The sequence below is a fragment of the Microtus ochrogaster genome, chromosome 5, assembly GCF_000317375.1.
Source record: "Microtus ochrogaster isolate Prairie Vole_2 chromosome 5, MicOch1.0, whole genome shotgun sequence".
NCBI lineage: Eukaryota > Metazoa > Chordata > Mammalia > Rodentia > Cricetidae > Microtus > Microtus ochrogaster.
Window position 1 is genome coordinate 68,305,283 of NC_022012.1, and position 12,323 is coordinate 68,317,605.

Genomic DNA, 12,323 nt, shown 5'->3' on the forward strand with positions numbered 1-12,323 from the left:
CTCTCCTCTTCTCTCTTCTCTTCTCTTTTCTTCTCTCTCCACTCCTTTTTCCTTTCTCTCCCTCCCCTCCCCTTCCCCCCTTTTCCTATTTTTACTTTGAGTCAGGGTCTTACTATGGATCCCAAGCTGTCTTGAAACTTAATCTGTAACCCAAATTGGCCTTGAACTTTCATTACCATCTTTATATATGGGCCTATCTCAGACTTTCGAGAGACAGAATTACTGCCATCTTCCAAAGCACGAAGACAACATATTGAGTCTCAGTCAGTTCCATTCAATCAAAATCCTGCTTTCAAAGAGAGTCGTTTTTAGTACACAATATTTCTTTTTATTCTTTGATGTAAGTTTAACTTTGTTTGATGTAAATTCCATACATTCATAAGTGTATTTTGATCACATCCAATCTTTCCCACCCTTCCCCGAAATCCCCTCCAACTTCATCTCTCCACTCCCCCCTCCTCCTTCACTCACTGAGACCTGAGACTCAGTGCTGCTTGCATGTGAATAGCTGAGGGGCCATCTGCTGGAGCTTGAGCCACCTACCAGAGGCCACACCCCGACTCTCCCTTCCCCAGGAACCTTCAGCTACCACTGGGTCTCAGATGGGGTTGAGGGTTTGTGAACCCTTCCTCCATCCATGCTGAAATACTGAATGGCTTGATCTTGCTCACAGCTGCTGTGAGTTAATGCAAAAAGCCGTGGCATGCACACAAGTCTGCATTTCACACAATGCACCTCCACATCCTTTGTCTCTTACATTCTCCCTACCCCCTCTTTCCTGATGTTTTCTTAGCCTTGAGTGTACATGTTGCTATAGGTGACCTACTTAGGGCTGAGAGCTGATTGTCACTTCTTCCATAAGAGAGTTTTTCAGACTTTCATTACCATCTTTATAGGGGCCCAAAGTTGTAGGAATTCTATATACTAAGACTTATTTCACTTACTCATAACTAATGATATTATATTCCATAACATTCTAGAAACCTTCTACTCTACTTTCTTCAAGTCTCCTCAAGTTTTACTACAGGTGAAATCTATTTTTGATGTAAAATATTCTGACAAGATACTTTGGTCTATTTTTCTCTATCATACACAGAAATGTAAAAGCAACCTCCCAGTCCTTCTTTCAACTAGACTTTTGGCCCTGACCTGCCTACTATACTTGAAGGAAACCAATGGACAGTAATTCTAGAGGGAAGAGCTAGAGGAGGGATTTGTGTTCAGATCCTGACCTCACCACAAGATGACTGGAAGTCACGGGGTCTTTATGCCTTTGTATGGCAAAGCAGGTAGGTTATATATACAAAGAACCACCTTTCCCACCCCACCCCCAATTCTGTGACCTTATTCATTTATCTGAAAGAAAGTGGGAGTGTTAATAAGTTAATTTCTTTGACAACAACTTGCCAAATGAAGTGACTGGTACCTAGCAACCAGCTGGTCCTTATCTCTGCTTCAATTTTACCCTAAGTTACTTGATAAGATGGAACTTGTGTACATTTACCAGATTTGCCAAGGCCATGTTCAGGAAAATGCTACGTGGTAGAAGAGAAATATTTGTCCTGGGCTCCAGAACTGTTTTTCTTCAATCTCCTGTGCCCAGTCGCTCAAAACTTAGTCCATTGTAGTGGCGCACATCTGTACTCTTAGCATCAGGGATGCTGAGACAGGAGGATTTTTTAATTTAAGACCATGTAATTAAACCCTAGTTTAAAATGTTTATCAAATGTTTTTGAATTGGACAAAATCAATGGAGAAAATGAGAATAATAAATCACACTATACAAACAGCATAGGCAATATGTCCAGTCAATGTGTTTCAAGACAGCAGGTCAGACCACTTTTAAGGTATTGTTTACAATTTTCCATGTACCAAATATAAAACATTTTTAAAGTGACAGGAAAAATGTTCATGTGAGGATACTTTGATAACCATTTTGAAGCAAGTTGATTATAATGTTTTCTTTATTGTCCTTCAAAAACACACCAAATGTCAACAGTCAAAAAAGGCTTTGATATCATGGAACAAACATGCACTGGGGAGCCTTGCTTCATTTGGTCAACACGATTTCCCTTAAACAAATTTTCTCTGTGCAAATGTTCATCATCTTTGGACCCAAAAGATCAATGGCTAAAGCTTGGGGGAGGGCATGAAAGGCCTGGATCTAAGGATGCTCTATTGATACACACAGTAACTCTGACTATGTTCCACTCAGATACCTCAGTTGAAATACGTTGACTTTTAAAAGCTTCTTAACTGCCCATGTGATCATTAATCGATGACTTTTCTATTCGTCAATCCAACTGGGAAAACTACCAAGGTAAGTGGCGATGGGATTAATCACTTGGAAATAAATCTATCTTAGGTCAGCAGTTAAGAACTTCAGCAACTAAAATCCTCAAGCCCAAGATCTGAGTTCAATCCCCAGGACCCACATGGAAAGAACTGACATTGAAAGTTGTCCTCTGACCTCTACAGGTGCAACATGACATATACACTCACATTCACATGACACCAAATGAATAAAATGTTCAAAGAAAAAAAAAGGATGTTAAGAAAATAGCTATCTGAATAGACAGGGCTGGAGTCCTCAGATTCTGTGGATTAAACGTGAAGAAGTGCACAGGTTCCTTACACAGCATCTGTCCATCAGAACTATGGAATTTCAAGACACTCCTTTGGCTCTCAAAGACAAAGGTTTTGCTGTCAGACACACGTGTGCTGTGCACTGAGTTTCTGTGTCATGATCCATTCAAAACTACATTTTGTTTCCAGGTTTCTGGAGGCCATGGAACTGTATTTTCCACTTACTTGTGAAGTTAATGTTTTGATTTGTAAAATCGCCCTCTGTGATTTCAGACGAGTAACACTTTCCCTGCATTTATGTCTCAGTGTCTTCAGAAAGGCAATGGAGAGCCATGGAATGGTACAACGAATACCAGGTCTTCTCTGAGGACAAGATAAGGAGTCACCTACCTGAGAAATACATAGGTGACCTCTACTGTTTCTTTCTTTCCATCATTTCACAACAAGCTCTAAACACTGCTCCTCTGTATGTAATGGCCCCAAAAGAATTATAAATTGTCTGTATAGAAACTTCTAGAAGAAATGTATTCTGCTGTGTCGCTTTTATTGGCTCAATTGATGTTATATGTGACTGATGGCAGGACTGGAGAGTTAGCCCAGGGGTTAGGACAACTTCCTGCTCTTGTAGAGTGCCTGAATTCAGTTCCCAACACTCGTATGGTGGCTTACAACTACCGGTAACTCCAAATCTTGGGGATCTGATGCCCTTTTCTGGCCTCTGAGAGCACCAAATGCTTGTGTACATGCATTCAACACACTCAAATAGACACATAAATAAAAGTCACAATTTTTTTAAAAAATGATTGAAGGAGACAGTTACTTGCTAAAACAAGGAGCTCCCAGGCTCTCAGGACTGGACTGAGGGCTAGCAAACACTCAATAACCAGCAGAGATTAAGGGGGGAATCTCCCCATTGGCGGAGCTCAGAAAATAAGCAATGAACTCATGTTCCATCTGCTGAGCAATTAGGAATGCTCTGCTATTTTGTGTGTGCATGCATACACATGTGTACCTGTGTGTGTATATTCATGTGAGTGCATGAGTATGGTGTGCATGGAGAGGCCAGGAGACAACTTCTAGCATCTGACCTTTCTTTTCTTTTCTTTTTTCCGTGTTTTTGAGATCATGACTCTCACTGGCCTAGAGCTCACAATTTAGACTAGGCTGCCTGACCAGTGAGTCCAAGGGATCCAGCCCATGTCTCCCTCCCCAAGACTGATTAAAAGCCTATACTACCATACTTGATTTATATTTTTCAACATAGGTTTGGGGAATTGAACTCATATCTTCATGCTTGCAAGTCAAGTTGCATGTCAACTTTATCCACAAAACTATTACAATACCCCATCAATGAAGAGCTATTTTTAGAAAAATACTTACAAATTGGTCTTCTGTAAATAATTTCATTGTGAGATGTTCTGTGTCTTCCCTGTAAACAAAAGATCTATAGTTTTATATATAAGAATGTAGTTAGATCTGTATATGTTCATGTGTGTGTGTGTGTGTGTGTGTGTGTGTGTGTGTGTAGTTTATGGACTTTCAGTAAAGTGGGGTGGTATTTCTGATGCAGAATGTTTGGCCCAGCTCTGTAGAAATACACAGTGTTCTGTGTTTTGCCTTTTCTCAAAGGCATATCCATCTCTCATCATTCTCAAAGAGACACCATTCCTGACCAGAGATACAGACAGGAGGACCTCAGGACAAGGAAATGACAGGATACCGTTGACAATAGTCAACAAGCCCAACTGTGAGGAGCTTTTACAAGCAGGCACAGCTGAATTCATGGAGTGACTATTTGTCTGAGTATAGTGAGTGCTGGGCAGCAAGGGTCTGTTGTCAATGTTATGGACATGGTTTTTGCTTTCTTTGTGTGTTTTGTTTGCTTGCTTGTTTTAACCTAAGCTAATGTCTAAAAGCTTATTTCTGGGATTTTGTAAGTGCCCCTGTGCCAGGGTTCTCGGGTAAAACAAGCTATATCAGACTGTCCCACAACTGAGGAAATCCTGAGGAGGGACAGTCTCTGAGGGAATGTCACAGCGTCTGTCACAAGCCACATTCACAACAAAATCTTATCAGTAGTGTTGACTTCAAAACCCATTCCCAAGGTTGAGGGTTCTCCTGAGGGGAAGCTGAGTGACACGGGGACCTGGTGGTGGTAACAGTGAATTCTCCTGAAGCCTTTTTTTTGTCCTGGAACTAGCTCTTGTAGACCAGGCTGGTCTTGAACTCACAGAGATCCACCTGCCTCTGCCTCTCCTGGAGCCTTTTTTGTCCTGTTTGTGAGCTTGATGTTGCCCTTAATCATGGGGAAGCCAGAAAAATGGCAGCAGTGGAAACTGAAGATGGCAAAGTAGAAAAACACTATTCCTTCTATAATGAAGGAACTGCTTCAAGAAAGGTAGTCCTGCCTGAAGCATCCTGGAAAGAGGCTAGAGCAATAAGGAATTAGGATTGAATTTGTAGGTCAAACTGAACTTTTCAATGACAAGAGTAATAATCATGAATCACAATCCTAGCATCAGTTTTACCCAGAGAACTGACTCAGAGCAGAAGTTAGGATCTGGGATATAGGCAAGTGGAAAACCATGTGAGTCATACAATTTTACCAATGTCCGCCTGAGGTATTTTCTTAAGGTGACGGTTGTGAGGAGGCTGACAGACTTAGTGAAAGAGTAAAGTCTTATTGTTCACCAGCTTGCTACCTATCCTGATGTCAACTCTGTTAAAATGGAAGTGGGCATTGAAGACTGTCTGCACATAGATTTTGAATATACTAAGTCAAAGTATCATTTACAGGATGTGATCCTTGGAAAACTTTACTTCTTATCAGTGAGAATAAAAACACAACACACGGAGTTACAGCCGACCAAGAAAAAGATCGCAGGAATTGGAGCCAGCACCGTAACAGAAACAGAAACAATGGCTAAGTATGAAGTAATGGATGGAGCGCCAGCAAAAGGAGAATCTATTCCCATAGGCTGTTCTTAGGCAGGGTATGACCCAATTCCCACAATGAGGGACGTGAATAAGAAGTTTTCAGTAAGATGCTCTTTGAACCTCAGCTTGTTTATGAGAGACAAAGGGTACTTCAAGCAGCAGGAGATCATCCTGCAGAGAAAGCACCTGAAAACCTGAGAAAACAGAGGATAAACTCTCACCAGCAATTTGAATTTCCAGGATCACAGGCATCTGTGGGACTTCCTGAGATGTGAGCAAAATAGGACAAAGCAGCAAGAACAAGAGCTTTAGTCAAGAGGTTAAAGTTGGTCGCAGCACGGGGAATGACCAACTCCATGTCTGCCAGTCTTCCTTATCATAAAGTACTGTGTGTGTTTTACAGTATGACCAAAGATTCTTTGTGTATCGAGGGAGGGGTTGTGGGAAGAGGGACCTTCCCAAGTTTGATTTGGGTTCAATTTATTGAAAAAGCTGTGGCAAAGTTCATTAACTCATACAGTGCAGGTTCCCTTGAGCCCTTTAGGCCACACCAAGAAACATGAAATGGCACTGCTATTTTTGAAGGAACTGAGTACATTATACACACTAACTGTATGTACGTGTTCACACATGGGGAAATAAGGAGCTGGACCTAAGGGCTACATGAGTAATTCAACTTAAAGAAGATTCGGCTCTCAGCATCCATGTCAGGCAGCTCACAACCCTCTGTAACTACAGCTCCAGAGCATAGGACCCTTTTTCTGTCCCCCATGGCCGCTATACTCACGTGCACACACACCACAATACAACATGCAGAGAGACATAATTCAAAATAAAACAAAATTTTTAAAAGGAAGAAAATGGTTTTAGTTATCAAAAGGTGAGGTGAATAGGATTTGGACAGGAAGCCTAGCAGGAAGATAACATTCTAGATAAAAAGTTTATTATCACAGACAGGAGTTTGTAGGCAGAAGTGAGCAAGGAATGGTGTGAAATCCATATGAGTCCTCTCAAGTGAATACAGTTTCATGTTGAGAATACTGAGGTGTGTATTTGGGCAGCCACAGAGGATTCATACTCATTGGTTGTCTTGGCCCATGTTCTGCTGCTAAAACAAAATACCTAAGGGTGGGTAATACATAAAGACAAGAGGCGTATTCAGCTCACAGTTCCTGGCTGTATCTTGTGTGGTAAAAGACAGCAAGCTTGCCACTTTCACCATAGCCCATCTGCCCACAGAGTCATTCATTCAGCCATAGATTCATGCATAGTCCACAGATGGATGCATTCATTCACCAGGGAAGCCCTGACTCTTAGCACTGCTGCACTGGGAACCAAGTTCCCAGTGAATGAACTTTGCAGGGACCATCACAGCGGGAAATCTTAAGTATGGATTCTGGTCTTCACCTTAAAGATAATAGGGGAGTGTAGGGTAAACGTCCAGCCAAAGAAACCCACCCTGACTCTGAAACCAGAGCCATTAAAAAAATGATTTAGCTCTAAACCCAGACCCAAAGAAATGTACTCTGACTCTAAAAACCAGTGCCAAAGAAACATGCTTTGTTCTTAGAATCAGAGTCAGTGAAAGAAATATGCCCTGACCCCAAAACTAGAGCCAAAAGGCTTAAAAAGGCCAGTGAAAGAAACATATGTAGGAGAGACCCAGCCAATCACTTTACTTGGGGGCGGGGTTCCCCGAGGATATTTTTTACTTATAAAGATTGCAGGCGTGCTCCCAGCCCCCCCCCTTCTGTTTTCCTGTTCTCTGTGGAAACCTGTGGTTCTGTAAGTCTATTTCCCCATTAAAGCTGTATATATTTTTACAATCTGTCTGCATTCTCATTTTCGCCGATAAACACAGTTTGGCTCTGAGATCAGCCATCTCTGCCCCTGACCAACTAAACTAACCAATCTCTGTGCAGGGAAAAACTAACCAATTCCTCTCCCTCTTCTCCCCGAGAAAACTCCACCCCTAAGAAGCCCTATCTATATAAGCCCTGTGCCTGTTCAGTTTGTGAACCCTGGTAGATGCAGCCACTTTCCTGGATTCTTCCCTCCCAATTAGTCTCTTGACTGAGGTTAGGGCAGAGACAGAGCGGAGCAGGGCTGTAACACTTTCCCTGGGGGAGCCTTCCCCTAGCAGACCAGGGGAAGCGGTGAAGCACCGGAGCCTAGTTGTAACAAGTTCCCTAGGAAGCCCTTTCCTGGGTAGCAGAGTTGTCACATTGGGGAAACCTTCCCTAGAGCAGGGCTGTAAGCTGCTATGCTTACTGTGGTCTGTGCTATCCCCTGGCTCCCGGCTGCCAGAGCGCACCTCCACACAAGCTATAACACTCAATATTCCCTGGTTCCCAACTGCCAGGATCCCTTTTCTTCTGAGCGGTGACACCTCCAGGGAGTCAATGATTGTTACAAAAGGAAAAGGTATAAAACCATTTTTTAAAAAAAGATTTTGTCCTTTCAAGCAATATGATCCACAAGGCAATTCTGACTTGGGGAGTGGGAGCTCATTTAGTCCAACTCAATATTATTTTTTCTTTTCAATTCAAAATGAAGGGGCAGGAGAGATGACTCAGTTTTAAAGAGCACTTGCTGCCCTTACAGTGAATCAGAGTTTGTCTCCCAGCTCCCAATCACCTGTCACTCCAGTTACAGGGAAATCGGATGTCCTCTGTTGACCGACCGCATAGGCACCTGCGTGAACGTGCACATACCCACACACAAATATACACACATGTATATAAATTAAAAATTATAAACCCTATACATTTCTTTTATTATTCCTATAAATACTGACATTTAGAAGGTTGACTTTGTTTACAAAAAAAACCCTTTTCTGTAATGTTGAGAAGCCACTTAAGTTTCAAGATCTGTTGGCTTATAACACTGACAACATAAATCATTGTGAAAGGGTAAGAATTTACAAAAATTTGTGTGTGCGTGTGTGTATGCACATCTGTATTAACACATTACAGCTGTAAATTATAATGGCAACAAGAGGGTCTTGTTTACTATGTGCTGGTTAACCTGCTTACGAGAACTCATGCCTCTACCTCTATTCTATAAGCCAACTGCACAGATTCACTGAGTCTGGAACATTCGAAATACATGCTTGTAAAATGACCTGGTACTGGTAAAATAAATCACTCTACAAGACTGACCATAAACATAAAATGTAGATCTAATTTTTATTTAACAGATTGAAAACTGAGGACTGAGAGGCAAGCAAAAATATAACCAATAAACCCCCCAAAAATGGAAGTGATAATTATTATTTAAAGAAGAAGACATAAAATGTTTAATGTTCAAAGAGAAAAGTTGACTTTGACAGAAAGCATAGCTTACTGGGAAGCTGTATTGATGAAAATTCATACAATAACAGCTTAGGGTGCAGAAAAGCAAAACTACATACAGCAGTTTCTCTTTCATATATACAGTTACATATGCATGAGATCTATGTGGTATAGATATATATGTGATTTTACTCATAGGCATATGTGTGTACCTACCTATATGTGTATATAAAGGAACAGATTTCAGGATTTGGCCTTGTGCAGTTCTAGGAACTATTTGGCTGCCTCTAACAGATTTATTGCCTCATCCCTGAAGCTTGAAGTTCATAGGACAATCAGGAAGAGAATTTGGGTGGGGGAGGTCACCAAGAGGGAGACATTAAGAATACTCTGGAATCTGCCATCATCATCTGGGGTTTATGAGAACAGACTGATATCCACTGAAATTCATCAGTTCCAATTGCCTCTGACCTTGGATGACATGATTAGCCTTCAGAAGCTAGGAGGCATCACTGTGGAGTTCAAAATGCTCACACCTCGTGTGGGGGTTGAAGAAGCTGAAGAAAGAGCCAGGCAGCGTGGAAAGGCTGCAGGTGTGGATATGGCCTCATTCCAGCAAGGTGAGCCATCAACTGAGTGACAACATGTGAACTACAAACCTCTGACCTCTGGAGCTGTTGCAAGAGTTTCTCTCAGGATGCACCCTAACAAGAGAAAGGAGAAGGGGGGGGGGAATACGCTCGGCTTACCAGAGTCACAGGCAACACAGCACTGTCACAGGCAGCAAAACTTTCCACTGAAGCTGGAAGGACTTTACATAGCCGCCATCTTGGAAGCTTTGACCATCCCCACCCCCCATTGGAAAATATGAGATAGATAAAGAGGAGCAAACAGAACTCTAGGATGACCCCTGAGTTTTCCTGATCTAGCATACGTACACACTATAGTCCTCTGAGTATGAGCCAGACTTTGTGAACAGAACAAGAGCTTGCCTATACTGTGATTAAGTTATGTTAGAATGCACAGGGGCCACTCGATGCAAGATTCCCAAATCAGTAGACGTTGAGATGATAAGAGAATAATTATTCCCAATGGATATAGTTGATTAGGTGAGCCCTTAAAGTGTACTAAAATCTCCTCAAAGTAAATGATTTCAGTCTGAAAAGGTCTGGGGAGGAGGTCACACTATAAGAACCAAAGGACAGCTGCTAGCAACCCACAGCCAATTGCTGGCCACACAATGAAAGCCTTAGTCTCTCAACAACAAGGAAAAGGAAATCCGCCAACACCTTTAGGGCACCCACACACTGACCTTTCCCTGGCCGAGCCTCCAGATGATGGCATAGCAATCAGCACCTTGATCTCAGCCTCATGAGGTCCCAAGCAGAGAAGCATCAATACCAGGCTGGATTATTGGCCCCTTGAATCTCTGCCATAACACGTCTGTGTTGGTTGGAATTAAGCTTGAAATAATGCTGGTAATTTTGTTATGCAATGTAAGAAACTACTACACTAGTTATAAAGCAGCACAAGTTTAAATAATCACAAACCTTGACTATATGAATATATAACTTCGTGCAATGCAAAGATAGACTTTGGAAGTTTCCAGAATTTTAAAAGTTTTCATCAAAAGAAAAAAAAAGCTTTGATCACATATCCTAACCCCACAGACTTTTAAAAGATATTTCAAAGCTGAAATCTTAGACAACACATTTCTTAAATATTCAGAAATCAAGCTAGACACTAGCAATAAAACTTTCCAGAATGAGCATTCCTGAAATCACGTTATGGACAGTCATTTGGTCTTATCCATTTGCATCTATGCAGCTACTCAAGAGTGAAACATTTTATAATGTAATTAGCTAATAACATAAAAATGGAAGAACTTATTTAACATGAACTCATTCATTACTCCAAAGCCATTTGGTGAAATTTAATGGCCATCCTTGTTTAATTTTACATCTTAGAGAGTGTGGAGCTACAGCTTGGTGATTAAGAGTTCAATCTGGAAGAATAACAAAATAAGAGGTTTCTTAAAAAAAAGTGAATGAGTTATTTGTTTTTATAGCTGATTTCTCAACTTCTTTATGTGCCTTCTTTTCAGAAAAATTTCAGAGATTAAACGCTGCTTTAAACTATGGTACTTAGATTTTGTTAGATTGACAAATATGTTAATGTAGTTAATTGGCTTTAAAATACATATTTTCTTAATATTTTTTATTTATTATGTATACAGTGTTCTGCCTCCATGTATGACAACAGGTCAGAAAAGGGCACCAGATCTCATTGTAGATGGTTGTGAGCCACCATGTGGTTGCTGGGAATTGAACTCAGGATCTCTGGAAGAGCAGTCAGTGTTCTTAACCTCTGAGCCATCTCTCCAGCCCCCCAAATACATATTTTTACCTGGAACCAAAATCACATGCTGAGACTAGTTTGACCTTGGAGATGATCATCATTTGCAATGAAACAATGTTCCAATGAGCTTTAAAATGTATACGGTGCTAATTGGTAAAATTTTTAGTAAAATATTGGCCTCAATATTTTACTGCTAGCTTGCAAAATTACAAGTGTTTTTAAATAAGAAAGTACTTAAATTTTTTTTTTAAGAAAAGAATTTGTTCTGTTTTGTTTTTTTTTTTTTTCCAGAGGACCTGAGTTTGGTTTCCAAAACCCATAAATGTGCCCACATACACGAGAGAGAGAGAGAGACAGAGACAGAGAAATGAGAGAAAGAAGTGGGAAAATATATATATCTATATATTGTATATATTATTTAAATGCCTTAGATTTCAGGCATGCTGGTGAACAATACACCCTTAATCCCAGCTAGCCTAATTATTAAGATCCAGATCAACCAAAGTCTAATAATGGGGCTTGTCTGGATGAGTAAACAAGTGTGTGTTTTAGAAATTAACAAGAACTCTTAGCATGCTAATAGAAGTGTGAAACAATGAACGGTGGATCATCAAAGGCATTGTGCTTAAACGGAGGAACCATATAAGCATGCTGGTTTTATCATTGAATTATTACTTTTGTAAAGATTTCAAACAAAGCAATAAGAAAAGGAAATAAGAAAATGTTCATATTGTAAGAGAAGAGATATAAACGGGTATTATTCAGACTTCATTAATCTGCTACTTCAAAACATAAATAATTGTGCTTACAATGAATTGTGGCTACCCACAGTAGGTAGGTAGTACACAGTAGTAGGTCATCTGTTTTTGTAAGAAGTCTTGTTCAGTCTGTGGGGAAGAAAGAAACACTATAATGGAATCCTGTAATACACACCTATCTACCTTTACAGGACTTTGTAGAGGCTGTGTTATTGTTTAATATGCACATGAACAAACTTTATTTTTAAATTTGTGTGTATGTTCCTGCATCTTAGGTACACACATGGAGGGCAGAAGAAAGTCTCAGATTGTCTGACACACACACACACACACACACACACACATTATATTTACACAAACACACACACACATATTCCAGAATTAAAACTAA

At 40.6% G+C, this 12,323-nt stretch overlaps 1 pseudogene; it reads left to right on the forward strand.

Moving 5' to 3' along the window:
* Positions 1-2,278: 2,278 nt before the first annotated feature.
* Positions 2,279-5,798, forward strand: LOC101983030 (annotated as a pseudogene).
* Positions 5,799-12,323: the final 6,525 nt, after the last annotated feature.